Source organism: Strigops habroptila, chromosome 2 (assembly GCF_004027225.2).
Source record: "Strigops habroptila isolate Jane chromosome 2, bStrHab1.2.pri, whole genome shotgun sequence".
NCBI classification, from domain to species: Eukaryota; Metazoa; Chordata; class Aves; order Psittaciformes; family Psittacidae; genus Strigops; species Strigops habroptila.
Window position 1 is genome coordinate 104,818,830 of NC_044278.2, and position 14,974 is coordinate 104,833,803.

A 14,974-nucleotide genomic window follows, 5' to 3' on the forward strand; every position below is an offset into this window, starting at 1 on the left:
GCTTTGCCGGTGACTTTCAGAGGTTGTCTACTTCCATAGTGCCTGGTCTGCATGTCAGGTGCTGTTAGTCAGTTGCGCACCTTTTTACCCCTTAAAAAAGAATACTTCACAAGAATAGTGCCTTTATATCTCATACTTTGTTTGAAACGCATCACACATAACAGGATGATTTCCTCTTAGTACATTCAAAATGCTGTGCTATGGATGTTAACACGTAGTTTGCCTTGGAGCTTCAGTGCACACTCAGAAGGTTATGTTCAAGGACAGATGCTCATTATTTACAAAATAGTCTTCCCAAGTTCCAAAATACAGTTATGCTTCCCAGCTTTATTCGTTTTATGGAGGTAGTGAACATTTTCCTGTTCTTCCTGCTGAGAACTTGTTACTGCCAATTAAAGTTGGTCAGGTATTTCAAGACTGGAAGACCTAAATGTATTTTAGGCCAGAGGGTTTAGGTGGGATAGGGAGAAGAGGTCAGGGTATGCTTGCAGTACCGTTCATCTACTTATGTTTGTGAAATTCTGGAAGCGTTCAACAGTTTGTACGCTTCAATGTCATGTCTCAACATAATGAATAGGCTGAACCGCAGGCATATAAATATCAATCTTCATTCTTCAGTCAAGAGCAAGAATAATTTTTTTTTTTTTTTTTTTTTATATTGCAGTCTTAATTGTGGAATTTCTAAGCTGCATCTTCTTAGGAAACTCCTTTTTTTTTTAAATAAGCATGTTTCTGAATAGATTAACTATTACCCCTGATTTCTTGGATAGCACATGTTAAAACTGGTTTTCTGTATACAGGTCATAGTGAGGGAAGGCATCTGTTATTTCACTAGTAATCCTACTGGAAACGTGTATCTTTGTTTTAAAGAGCCAACAGAATATAAGTTTACATTTAGTTACATGACCTTTTTTGGAAGCATTGTGTTATGTTTAAAAAGTCCTGTTTTTGAGAGCAATTTTATGTATGTATGTAACTCTTGCATAAGTAGATGTATGTGTAGGTATACATGAAAAGTGTTCAATGCAGGAAGTAATCACTTTTAAAGGGTGGTGAGTGAAGCGATCTAACGCTGGTGATGATGTGTTCATGAAGTAGCTTCCATGTAATGCATGGACAGTCCTACAAATACACTTTTTAATTCTCTGGGGAAGTCCAAAAGTCTACAGCTTATTTAATTAATTATTTTTTTGAAATAATAAATTGCTGGACTCTGCCAATGTTAAGTAGTTTATTCAATTTACACTTCTTCCTTGTCCAGTAGAATGACTGTTGGAGATGCTATCATAGTTACACACAAAAGTTCTCCATATGTCTTGTACTCCATGTTGCTGCAATTAATGTATTGAGCTTTTTTAAACTACCTCAGAACTGGCTGTGCAGAGCATAACACTAAGGCAAACAAACTGAAAGTGGAAGGAACTGGATTGTAAAAGCTGTGAGGGACAGAGCGATAGAGCCAGAGTAGCATGCTGCGAGTCATTTAAGCCGTTTAAACGCTGCTTGTAGCTTTTTATTGACAGAAATAGGAAATACTCAAAAGCAAAACAGTGCTGAAACAAGCACATCGCCTTCATCTCATGTTTTGAAGTGATCTTTGTTCAGTTCAGAGCTTGCGCAGTTAAATGGAGATGCTTTTCACATTCTAACAGTGGATAACTTTACATTCTATTGTAACTCCTTTTTGTTATAACCAGTCTTAAGCTTCCTTGCTTTAGATTTTACTGGCAACCAATTTTGAACTGGTTGTTCACGTTGCAGTGTGTTACGTAGGGGAAATGTTTGCAGCATAGATATATAATATATTATAGGTTAAGACAAGTATTTGAAATTGAGCAACATAACTTTCATTGTCATTGTGGGAATAAAGGAATACGTAGTGGAAATATTTATACTTATATCTCATTGACCAGGCCTAGCATTTGCTCTTGAGAATGCAGTGAGATTATGCTACAGTGCTTCCTGGTCTTCCTTGGTAATACAGACTTTACTGTTAAATCATGAGAATGAATTGCTGCAAAATAGGTTGTAATTACTTAAAATACTTGTCAAAGTGAAGCTGACAAAGTGACAATGTTCCTCGATGCTGTGAAGAGCAAACAGAATATTATGTTTAGTTATGTGATGTTTTTCAACGAAGTCTTCATTGTAAATACTTGCTGCTTGTTTAATTTAAGTAGTTGAAGATGATAACTCTATTTAGATTTTCTATTAGTCTCAATAAAACTAGTTTCTATCAAACTAGTCAGATTTTTTTCAGCTATACCTTCTTCTAGACAACTTTAGAGGTATGATTTACTGTTGAAGCTGGCAAACAACACTGTGAAGCTAAAGTTCCGTAAATTCAGTATTTATTTTTCTTCTAAAGCTTTTAATTATTTTAAAATCAAAGACTGATACCTTTGGCACCTAGGTTCTTATATCTTTATTTAATCGCAGTCCTCATGTACTGCTGCAGTGGGTTTAATCCCTCACAGATTGATTGTTGGCACTTCTGACTTCTGCTCAGAGTGAATGAAGTCCAGCCTGCCTACAAGTCTTTGCAGAACCAGAGGTCCTGCAGGTTCAGTTAATGTTTTCTTTTTGTGAGTTGTATGGGTAGTGTCTGTTTTGTTTTGTAGTGGCTTATGTTTGGTTACTGTTTTCTAATATAATCGTTGTTTATTCTGGCAATAAATTTTCAGGTTTGGGAGGTTTTCTAAACTTTTTCTGACCCAGTTGTTTATCAGCATTTTCACTGCCATTGTGTGTTCTAAGAACTTACATTAAGTGAGTAGCATATTAATAATAAAACTTTCTAAATTTAGCATAAGATTATCTTAGATGTAATCTTTCATACTGTCTCTTAGAGTTTCAGTAAGTGATTTATGAACTTATTTTCATTCTCTATTTGCTGATCTACTGTTTAGAAATGTACAACTAATATGTATTGGAATAAGTCCATAGTGCTGATTATAAATCTCTGTTGTACAAAGATTTTATAGCACAATTAACATAATCCTTTTTTTTTTTTTTTTTATAGATACCATGTTTTAGTTTTATCTGCCCTTGTTATTTACCAGTGAAGCTACATTGACAGTATCCTAGACCAGATACAGCCTGTGCTGGGAAAAACTAATTTTTACTTTTTTTTTCACATGAAATGTGCTGGTCAGCTTGTATAAAGGGGCTGGCAGCGTGTAAGAGTTTTTGTTCTACCAGTAATTTAGAATTAAGATTTATGTTGAGTTTCTCTAAAAATGTTTCTAAAATTACTCTAACCAACACAACCAGGTTAAAAATGTACAAACTGCACTACACACTGCAGTGATACTATACAGGCTGCTTTTCTTCATTAGTAGTGTAATTCAAATGACACAATGGTATATGATTTGTAACCTTGAACAGACTTGCAGTATTGTCTACTGTGTCTTTATTATCTCAGAGCTTGTGGTTTACAATACTGATGTGGCATTATATGGCCTAAAGCTGTTGGAATTATTTGGTTGAAGTGTGCTGTTTATCACTAGTCAGCTTTGCATTCAGTTAGGTTCCCTTTATCAAGGTCAAGAATCAAGTGCGTGACTGTCAAAGAGCGTGCAACTGCATTTGGAATGGCACACATTGGGAAGCTGTAGCATTTTATGATTCCTGCCTCCCCACTGCAGTGGAATTTGTAACCTGGGTCCATAGCATTGATCTTGTACGCGCACAAACTGTAAATGATAAGGAAGCTGAGAAGCAGCAGGCTGCCAAAGGCATCATCTCCTGCCCCTGCTGAGTTTTTTATGGATATGTTTAGTCACTAGCTTCAGAAAGAAGAACATAATTTGATTCGCCCTTGAAAAGTTGCCATCCCTGCAGAGTGTCATATTTTGCTCTCAGTCTAAGTCACTGTTTTCCAAATGAGACTGACTGGAGTTGTTACTAGCACTTATATGAAGTTATTCAGGTGCAAAGTCTCTTCTGTTTGCTGATAAACGTGATTTTGTTTCAGCAATCTTTTTCTGGAGTGTGGGAGCATTAGTTGGTACTTAAAAATTTGATGCTGCTTACCTGAGGTAAAGAGGAAAACACGGTTTACTAATAGCAATTTTTTTGTCTGTTCTTGTTAGTACATTCTGTTACATGATTGCAGTCAAATTGGTTCTCTTTATCTTACCTTTTCTACTACTGCTGTGTTGCATCAGCAATGTGCTACAGTTCTTCCATATAAGAAGAGTCTTGATTCCTGTCCTGGAGGTCTTAAACAAATATTGCATGTTTCACTGTTTTCTAATGTTAACAATTCTTAAGAGAAGCAAAGATAAACCACACATAGTGTGTTACAGTGATAGGGAAACTGTTATTCCAAGCAACTAAGAATAAAATACTTCTAATGATTGAAACTAGAGCTTAGATCAGTTTTTCAGGGTTACATGCGTAACCACCAGAAAAATGTATTTTGTAGCTACTGCCTTAAACTGTTTAAAGAAACCAAAGAACTGTAAGGGATTCCCTAAACACCTGTTTGTTCAGGGAAGACCCCGTTGGTTCTGCCACTATGGAAAAGGGAACGTAATATACTTGAAGGACCTCTTTACAAATCCTAGGGCTATGGAGAACTCAGTGCCACAGTTCATAGGATAATCCAGGGAGAGTGCTTAAATTAAATATAACTCTTAAGTTTATAAGGAGTTTGAAAGACGTCTTTGGACTCCCAGACTTGGAAGCTGATAAAACTGGTTTATAAAGTTCTGAAGTTCTATCTGTGTTTCTTGGTGACACTTTGAAATGTGCACTGTGTCTCCAAAGAGATGAGTGCTGAGATATATTTGTTTTAGACAAGTTGTGATGTACCGTGCATGGTTTTAACTCAGGTAAAATTTCCAACCTAAATGAATAGATGATTTGCAAAATAGTGTCTAATATAAGCATGTTGCATGTTTAGTGATTGGTATCTTCTGGCATAAACGTGTAAAATACATATACTTCCAAAACAGATGTAATGAGTTGCGTGCATGTCAAAACCAGCATTTTGTTTAAATCGTTTGAAGCAACTTCTTCAGAGCAGTGGAAGGAAGAAGTGTGTAGCTGTGGGAGTTTGATGGGTTTTTACACATTCTTTGTATCCAGGACCACTTTATGACTTTAATTATGCTTGCACTATTTTTAGCCCACACTTTCTCACTCTGTATATTTCTGAAGATATTTTGTAATAGATGATAATATTTAGGAAGGCAAGCTGAGCATAATAACTGCATGTGAAGGATTTTTGGTCTTGGCAGATAGAAAGTATATACGTAGAATTTGAGTTTGGTCACCAAATACAAAAAAAATAGTGTATGTCTTTGTAGGAACTATTGAATCTATAAGTTATGTGTAAGTGTTTGAAATTGTGAAGACATTAGCAAATCTTGTTAGAATGGGACTTTTTGTGGGGGTTTCTTTGCAATCTGTTTTAAACGCCTGGTTCATGCTGAGGGAAGAATGTTGCTATTAAGATGAGGTGTTTTGATAAATTTAGAACCTGGGATAAAATTGCATAAGGATTTGTAATGATGTATGGAATTGCCTTGAGGGAGGAATGTGGTTCTAAAATAAAACCAGAAAGATTATGTACAGTCTAATCTGAGAAATACACAGAAAGATTCTTGTGCTTATTCTGTCATATAAAGAAAAAAAAAAGTCTACTTTTGTTGGACCAAAAATCCTAGAATAGATTTTGTGTCTGAAGTAATAAAGTGTTTGTCTCTGAGTCTTTATTCTATTAGAAATTAATTGAGAATGCAGCTGTAGCAGCGCATGTGATAGATTACTAGGATGCTCACAAAGTAAAATTAAGCATGTATAAAATAAAAGTCTGCAGCATAATGCTTTAACAGGCTTTTGAAACTTAATGCAAATGTTTTTAATCCACATCAAACATGCAACTCGGTGATAGCTTGCAGACCTCAGAGAAGCCTCATATTTGAATTCAGCTGGTGCAAACCTGGCCACACGGTCACGTCATTAATGCTTAAAATCTATGTATTAAAACAAGGCTATGTAAAAATCATTAAAATTACATTGCTGTTGTGGGTTGGAGCATCTTTAAGTAAGGGCTATGGTTTTTTTTGTTTATTTGTTTGTTTGTTTTTAAATCTGTTCTCTGCTTTACCTTGTCTCATCTTAAAATGTTGTCCTTCCATTTTCTTGCATCTTGTTTTGCTGCTGACCATTGTTCGCTCTGTGTGGCAGAACATATTATGCTGTATGGAGTGCACCAGGACACAGTGCATGGAGCCAGGCAGCGATCCCCTGCACAGCCTTAGATTTCTGTCCTGGTTGTAGCACACGTGAAAAGGTGTTAGAGGATTCGTCATTGCATCTTCAGGTTGGGACCTTAAACCATCTGCAAGATGGTGCCTTCAGATCTTTTTCCCACTGAAGAATCTGCAAAACTGGCAGCCTTTGGGGGGACCCAGTTTGATTCAAGGTGCCTTGAACCCATGATGTTTCTTACTGAGGTGCAGTGAGCTGCAGGCATGTAGTAGCATCCCTCTGCCAACTTCGTGGTTTACCTTCTGCTATTTCTTCACCGCTATTTTTACTGTCTCAATAAATATTACAGAAAGTGTTATCTTAGGTCATGACAAGACAGTTAGCTCTGTAGGTAAATGCATTACATGCTGCCTGGTTTTGAGCAGGAAATGAGTAGTCAATTTTTTTATTACATGACTGAGATATCGATAGTCTATGGCTACAAAAGAGACAGTTAAACACAATTCATGCATATGCCTTCTAACTCTGGTATGTCATGTGAATAGATTCCTGTTAAGTTTTTTCATTACCATCCATCTAGAAGTAAATTGAAGTATGACAATATAATTGGTTTGGTTCTGTGCATTTAAATGCCTTCATAATATTGTTGCCTCCTGATTCATCTAGAACGAAGAAGTTTCAATTAACAGTCCCAAAATATTATAAAAATTCAAGAATGCATTTTTAAACAACATTCCTTCAGTTCTTAAGCATCAATAAATATGAATCTTCCCTGCAAGAAGAGCCCTTTGGAGTTAGATTGCCAGCTCAGCCTACCCTAATCTTTTTAGTTTTCCCTAACTATACTTCAGTATTTCTGAAAGTGTTCCTCTTGTGCAGCCAACCAGGGTAACCTTAGCTACCTCTTGTTTAATTCTGTATTTCACTGTGTTATGGAAATACTGTATGTATCAGGTATCCACCAAGCAGTCTAAATCAATAACTGAGATATTAAATATATCACAAACATCATTCTCAGCATTGGTGACATACAGACATTGTCATGTTGTATGCCTAAAATAGAATGTGGTATAGAGAGTATGGAATCTGTAGGACCATGATGTTGTAATTAATTATAGACTTAAATATTACTTATGGATGTGCATTTGTTTCTAAACTTTAAATATACAGTATCCCTTTCAGCTTTTTGAATGTGAGATATTTATATCCTGAAATTTTTGGCTTTGAAAATATTTACATTTATTCCCTTCTCTGTGCGCATGGAGATTCTTTGTGCAGGTGTCACCAACATGATGTCAAATGTAATCTTTGTTAAATTTTAACCTTGACCCCTATCTTTCATCTGATCTGTCACCTTTTGCTTGAATTCACTCTTGTTATATGACTTCAGTGATTAAATAAAATCTAACTAACATTCTTTCTAGGCATTTTGATACATGTGGACAGATGGGATGAGTTAAGCTGCATGGTTTTGTTGTGGTTTTTTAGCTATTATTTTAATTGTGGTATAATAAAAGGTTTGAGAGTCTTTGGCTGTTTATGTTAGTGGACAAACATAAACAGATAATAGCTTGCCTGAAATCAAAAGAATACTTTTTTGAATAGAAAGAATTGCCCAAAATAATATTCTGATTTTTAACAAAGATCCATAAAGATCCCAGAGAAGATCTATGATTTATTTACCTGGGATACAAGACTTTTTCTCCAGGAGATAATCTGGATGGTGTCAAACAGATATCATGATGTTTCTTTTTTATCTGCTTCCTTAGATGGAAGCTCTAGGTTGTTTTGTTTTAGAAACAAAAAATCAACCAAACAAAACAAAAACTTTGAACATAATGATAATTAGTCTTTTTTTTTTTTTTAATAAGAAATTATATGTTGTGTACAAGCAGTAGCATCTATTCTCCCGTTGTTGCTGTTTTGTACTGTTTTTCAAATGTGTTTGGTGGACTAGCACGATTGCTCTGTATTACACTTCCTTGCAGACATTTGTGTAAAGGCTGTGGCTGGCTGAATGTGGCTATTCCTAACAAGCGGGTCAGCATCTTGGAAACATAAGGTAGCCAGAAAAAGAAATAACTCAATCTACTTTAGTTTGTGCTGTGAAGAAAATTTAATATTGACTTCACTAGTGATAGCTGTAACAATAGCACTAGGTCTGTTTATTCCATCTCCTGTTTTCTGCATTGGGTACTTTTAGGTCACTAAATTTTGATACATTGTAATGTTGTCTAATTTTCTTGTTACTGTGGTTCCTATTATAAGATTACATAATATAACTAGGCTTAATTTTGTTTGAATAATATTCCAGAAAGACACTAGCTAAAATAATCATTAAGGATAAATAACTGTCACAGATAAATGACAGATGAAACTGTGAAATGCTCATTCAGTATACATGTAGTAGGCCATATCTCCTTACTGCTACTCGTGAAGATTTTTATTACCCTGTGAACTGAAAGACAAGAGAGGGGAGTCTTGTCAGCTTTAAACACCAAACAGCATTTAAAGTCATTCCTTAAGGTGTTTGTATCCCTTTCAGGATAGGAGAAATTTCAAGAGTGACTGTCTTGCACTGATGGAGTCTATAAAAAGCAGTTACAGCAGATGTAGCTAATAAATATTATCTTATCAGCACTGATACCGTCCCTGCTCCTTTGCCAGATCGATGGAGAAACTCCTTCGTCTGCCTCCAAAAACTGCAGAAACTAAATCTAGCATATATGAAAAATTTATGAAATGAAGGAAATAAGTGTTTACAGAAATGCTTTTTCCCTTAATCTTGCCCTTTTTTTTTAAGTTAGCATTTTATTTCATAATGCCTATTACTTGAGATACTGCCATATTATATTAATAATCTATTGCCAAATTATAATGCAATATGAAAATAAAATATATTGAACTGCATATAAAGCTATATACATACATATCTATAATATGAATTTATACTTTATATATTAGTAACTATATAATAGTATGTGTATGTATAAAATATACTTCAAGTACAGACTGTGTGAACGCAGTAAAAAAAACACAACTGTGTTAATAATGAAGTTATGGGATTTATTTTAAATGTCTCTAATCTATCTAAATTGTCAGATGTGCCAAGAATTTAAAGGATGAATTCTGCCTGAAGTTCCATCAAAGGCTCCTTCTGGTGGCCCTGTGAGAGGCAGAGGGCTGCGTGCTGCCAAGTCAGGCTGGGCTTTGAACTTGACTTTGTGTGCACGCCAATGTGAAATCTTGCCAAGGAGAAAAGTGGAAAGTTCTGTGCTGTCATATTGCTCACCGTGGTGAAATGGACTTGGTAATTGTATTATATTCTCTCACAAAGTTGTCAAAGTGAACTTTACTTTTCAGTACAGAAGTCTATCATGGTTACGTATTGACCATGTTATTTGACCTTCTGCTTCTCCTTTTCTAAAACTTTGAAAATTAGAAGGCACCAGAGCTTAATGCCATAACTAGCAGAAGAATTAGTCTGGGGCTGCGGTACAGCTTTTGTACTAGTTCTCACTAGATTTGTTTTTGAAGCAACTGTGGACTTATTTGGTAGTTTGATGTTTTTTAAGGAAATGCGAAATCAAAATGATACTTAGCTTGGAGACTAAGATACTGCTTTTTACCTTTACTTTGTAACCTTAAATTGTTTAAATGCAAAGTGATCCGGTGGTCTCGGTAGTCTGGAATTGTCACAAAATGAAATGTTTTCCCTTGCTCATTTTTCTTAGGGGAACACATTAGAATATGGTTCTTAGGAATGCAATGAAGTTGATTGATAAAACAGCTGGCACCCTTTTGTACTGAAAAATATGCTTGATGGCCCTAGGAATAAGGGAATACAGCAGTATCACTGCTGTATTTGGAAATAAATAAAAAATGACAGGCTTCTGCTGAAGATGTGAAACAGCAGGAATAAACATTTTAATCTCCAAAAGACAAAAACAACAATAAAAAAGTGCAGAAATTTAAAACCAGAGTATCCCAGAGCAATTTAGGTTGCTTTTATCTAATGTAAAGCATTAATATGAAATCTGTACTTTTCAATAGGGAGATGAATGAGGAGAATTGATACTTGATTTAGTTGTTCACATTAGATGGACTTCTGGTTCTTAATGCATAACTGTTCTTTGTGACATTCATCTTGACTGAAGAGTAGCTTTTCTACTTTTCTCAGTGAGCTGTCATGGTTTAACCTAAGCCAGCAACTAAGCACCATACAGCGGCTTGCTCACTCCCACCCGGTGGGACTTGGGAGAGAATTGGAAGAGTGTAGAAATGAGTAAAAAGTGAGAAAACTCGTGGGTTGAGATAAAGACAGTTAATAGGCAAAGCAAAAAGCTGCACACGTGAGCAAAGCAGAACATGGAATTCATTCATTCCTTTGCCACCAGCTCATCAATCTCCAGGAAAGCACGGCTCCATCATGCATAACAGTTACTTGGGAAGACAAACACCATCACTCTGAATGTCCTCTCCTTCCTCCTTCTTCCCCCAGCTTTATATGCTGAGCATGACGCCATATGGTATGGAATATCGCTCGCGTCAGTTGGGGTCAGCTGTCCCCTCCCAGCTCCTTGTGCACCCCCAGTCTCCTCGTTGGTGGGGTGGGGTGAGAAGTAGAAGAGGCCTTGACTCTGTGTAAGCAGTGCTAAGTAGTGACTAAAACATTGTTGTGTTATCAATACTGTTCTTGGCACAAATCCAAAACAGAGCCCCATATTAGCTTCTATGAAGAAAATTAACTACCCCAGCCAAAAGCAGCACACCAGTTGTGTCCACAGTAGAACGTCCTGGGGAGTTGTTTCTTTGGATTGTTTCGGGGTTTTTGTTTGTTTGTTTTTTATGTTTTAAAGAGGTTTGGTACTAACATCCATAGATCAGAGAAAATGTTTTTTCAGTGCTTCAGATAAGTGCAAGATCTGGTTTGTCTTCCTGAAATTTTTGTGTCACAAAAGTAACAGAGAGGAATAGAACACTTTTTTTTTTTTTTTTTTTCAATAATGGTGCACAGCAGCTACATAGAAAATGTGGACATGTTCACATGTCCTCAGAAGTTTGCAGTCAGAGAAATGTAGCCTTTCATATTCTGATTCTACAGAAAGCCTGCGGTTAGGCGAGGGATGTTTATGAGCACATGAGAAACAACTGAATGATGGAAATAGAGCTACTTAAACAATATGCAGATTCGATTTGTGCCCAGTTGGGTGAGCTCTACAATGTGCAGATGCTTTTCTTGTGCTGTGACTTATTTTGTCTGAAATTATTTTCTTCTAACCCTCCACCAGATTATCTGGCAATGCATGCTGCTATTTATTCTTTACTGAAATGACAGGTTTTTTTAAGCTCTGCTAACTCTTTTCATTTGAATGTAGCCAGACCTTCCTATATGGAAAGTTCTCAATAAAATCTTAAAATATGTTGGGATTAATTTATAATAGCTAACCATGCTCTATTTTGTGGTATACAGTTAAAATGTGTATTATAATTTACCATTCAAAGTAAATAATTTTCTGTATTATATCAGAGCTGGAGTTTGGTTTTATAGCTTGGTGGTTGTTGCATGTGTGTGTGTTTCTGCTGCAGTATTTCTCCTTCTGGGAAAGGATAGTTGTTCATTTTTTCACAAAGGGCTGTGGTTAAGCACTTCTGTAAAGAAATTTGTGCTTGCCTTTCTTGAGTTCTCTCCAGCAACTTTCTTGACAAAGAGTACTAAAGACCTAAAAATTATAAGTAACAGAATTTAGGCTGTGACCTTGGGAAGGACTCAACATGGAAAACAAAATGAGCAAAAACTAATGAAAATCTTATGGTTTGGGATTTTTTAAAAATCTGTTAAAAACTTTATATTTTCAACTTAGCTGAAGAACCATCATGGGCAATAAACAGTGCAAAGTGTATAAAATTACTTTTCCTAGAACCCTGTGTTTTCTTTTTTTCTGAATATGGCTGTTGTATGGAATGTTCCTACTCAATCTCCCAGAAAAACATTGTACGAAATTGCTGACATACTTTTTTCCCAGCTGCTGTTAAATTTGGAAAACTGACAGTGTCATATTGCCAAATGGTGTTGCATTGTTATTCTTTAATTTTATGTTCTTTCTTCTCTTCAGCCTCAAAAGTGAAAAATAAAAGAAAAATCGAAAGATTCAAGTGCACCAGAAATGCTGCATGTGTTAATTGAGCAGACTTTGAATAAATACCAGATTCTTTATGTGAACACTTCTGTAAAAAATAATGCACTTTCACTGTTAATGTGCCACCTGCTTAGTGAATGTTTATCATGGGTACCTCGTTTTATGATTTGTGCTGAAGAGCAGTACTGCTTTTGAAATGACAGCAGTGTGATCAAGATGCATTGTCAGAAATAGCAATTCGTAGCCAGATCCCTTGGTGTAAAACTCTTAAAGCAGTATATAATGTCTCACTGCAGATAGCTTTTTCTTTGCAGTGTATACTCATTCTCGGTGGCAGTGGTAGGAGGTACCACTTCCAGTATTGCAGAGTACTCATACTGACAGCAAACAGGGAATGATTATCCTGAGAGTCATCACATGGCTGAATCCTTTGAGGGAAGGATTTGTGAGACTGTAGTTGTGGGAGTAATAGGGCATCTTTCTTGTTGCTTCGTCCCCTACTTACTTGTTAATTAGATCTTTGGTGGGTCTGGGAGTCTTCTCTGCAGAACTTCTTCCTTACAGCAGACACCGCTGTATGAAGTTGTGCAGACAGTCCTGGGTCTTCTCTCCTTTGCATATCTTGCAGGTTACATCACTCTCCATCCATCACTTCCAAGACCAGCAGACTCCATGTGAGGGACTGCTAGCAGGAAGCAGTGCTTGCTTCTACTCCCTCCATTGCTGAAGCAGAAAGGTTGGACTTAGCTTGGCTTTGAATACAGAGTTAGAAGGTGGCAGGTAATGGGAAGTAGACACGGTGGCTCTGGGCCAGGCTTTGCAGAGATTAAATTCTGCATATGGTGTTAATATGATGGAATCAGACCGTTCCATACGGTTCAGTAGAGCATGTGTGATCACGTATCGCCTCTATAAATTCATGTTATGTACATCTGCTTCTGACCATCAGAAACACCCAGTTGATCTGACTAGACCACCACAAATGGATTTAAAAATTGCTAGTAATTCTTTGAAGTGTGTTACACTTCATGCATACGGTGTTCCTTGTCATCCTGGAGGTCATGTATGGACTGTTATTTTGTTATTTCAGACCTAGAGATGGTCAGGTTTCCCATCACTGCATGCCTGAGGGATGCTTCTAACCCATTTGGTGTCCCTGTGAATGTGTTTGGCAAAACAAAGTTGATAGCACCAATATTCTATTAGACCAGCTGCTGTAACTGGGAAAATTACATAAGCTTTTGGTCACTACACCATGCTGTAGACTGTCTTCTCTGTCAGTAAATTTTGAATAGACAGATAATGAGCTACTAATGATGACCAGGTTATGATGAGGTAGCCATGAGACAATAGTGATGTGCTTTTGGTTGTGGATAGGGTATTGGTCCTAGAGGCCATACTTTGCAAAAAGCAGAGAACAGAATTTGAAGTTAACATGCTGGCAACGCTTATGCCTATATATCAGCTGAATAATTTTTCATACTGAGATATTCTGCTAAATATGAGAAACCCCATAGGTAGTTCATAAAAGCAGTTCTTCTGCTTTTGCAGTAAAAATGTCCTTTATTCAGTTTTGGTCCTGCAATCTTTCTACTTAATATAATACTTCTATAGTAGGAGAAGCAGGGGAGAGAAAGTGGATCTGCTCTCCCCTTAGAATTTCCTCTACTGTGTTTTTGGAACTGATTATATGCATAAGGCACTGAGGAAAGCACCCTGCGTTATTGTAGTTGTCTGAAGAAATGTTAGTTTATGTAATAAATATATGCAATAGCATAATTAATTTTTCATTATTCATAAAATAAGTGTCCGTGAAATGTCTGACATTCAGAGACATTAAATTGCTGTTATATATGGTAGGTAAATTGCTTATAAATATATAACCAACCTATTAATGGTAAAACAATGTTTTGACAAGAGACTAAGTTGAACTTCATGGTAGGGTGATGTAGTAGTCATAAGTGTTCAGAAATGATAAATCAAGCCTTAAAATTGAACTGGCTGAAAATGTAAGGGTTTTGTTTAAGATCATGTGGATTCTTTTTACTGATTTTTGAATGTCCAGGTTTGAAACTTCTGAACTGTAAAGGCTAGAAGTTTTTCAGTGAAAGCTGAGATACTTTCTCAGTATAATGAGCAATAATGTGACTTTAATGATATCAAATGATTTGCTAGTATTCACGATGAATCTCGTGGTGAGAAATTTTATTGAAGTGCCAAGTTGCACTACTTACCACAGTGAAAAACAATATTTAATAATAGAAAAAGGGCTTTAAAAAACGGATGACTTATTTTATCTTGTGGAATTCATAGTTGGTTATCAATTTCATATCCTATCTCCTTTCCTTACAGTGTATTTGCTCTGTATAGCTTACTTTCTTGATTTGCTGAGTTGAGGGCTAGTGACCTTAAAGTTCCTCCAGACTGAAATGGAGAAAGGATCACTTCCCACACAGAAGAAATGAGAGAAAATTGTAAGTTTAAAGAAGAAATGGAGGCGGGGGGGGAAAGGGGAAGGGAAGTTTTCATTACATGGAAATAATTTATCTAGCAAATATAAACTTGGATTATCTTTGTGTCAGTTGTTTCTTATACAGCACCTTGTATGTTGA

At 36.2% G+C, this 14,974-nt stretch overlaps 1 protein-coding gene across 1 annotated transcript in view; it reads left to right on the plus strand.

Moving 5' to 3' along the window:
* Positions 1-14,974, plus strand: part of MICU2 (mitochondrial calcium uptake 2) — a 147,278-nt gene that overhangs the window by 698 nt on the left and 131,606 nt on the right. The gene's annotated exons all lie outside the window — the stretch shown is intronic.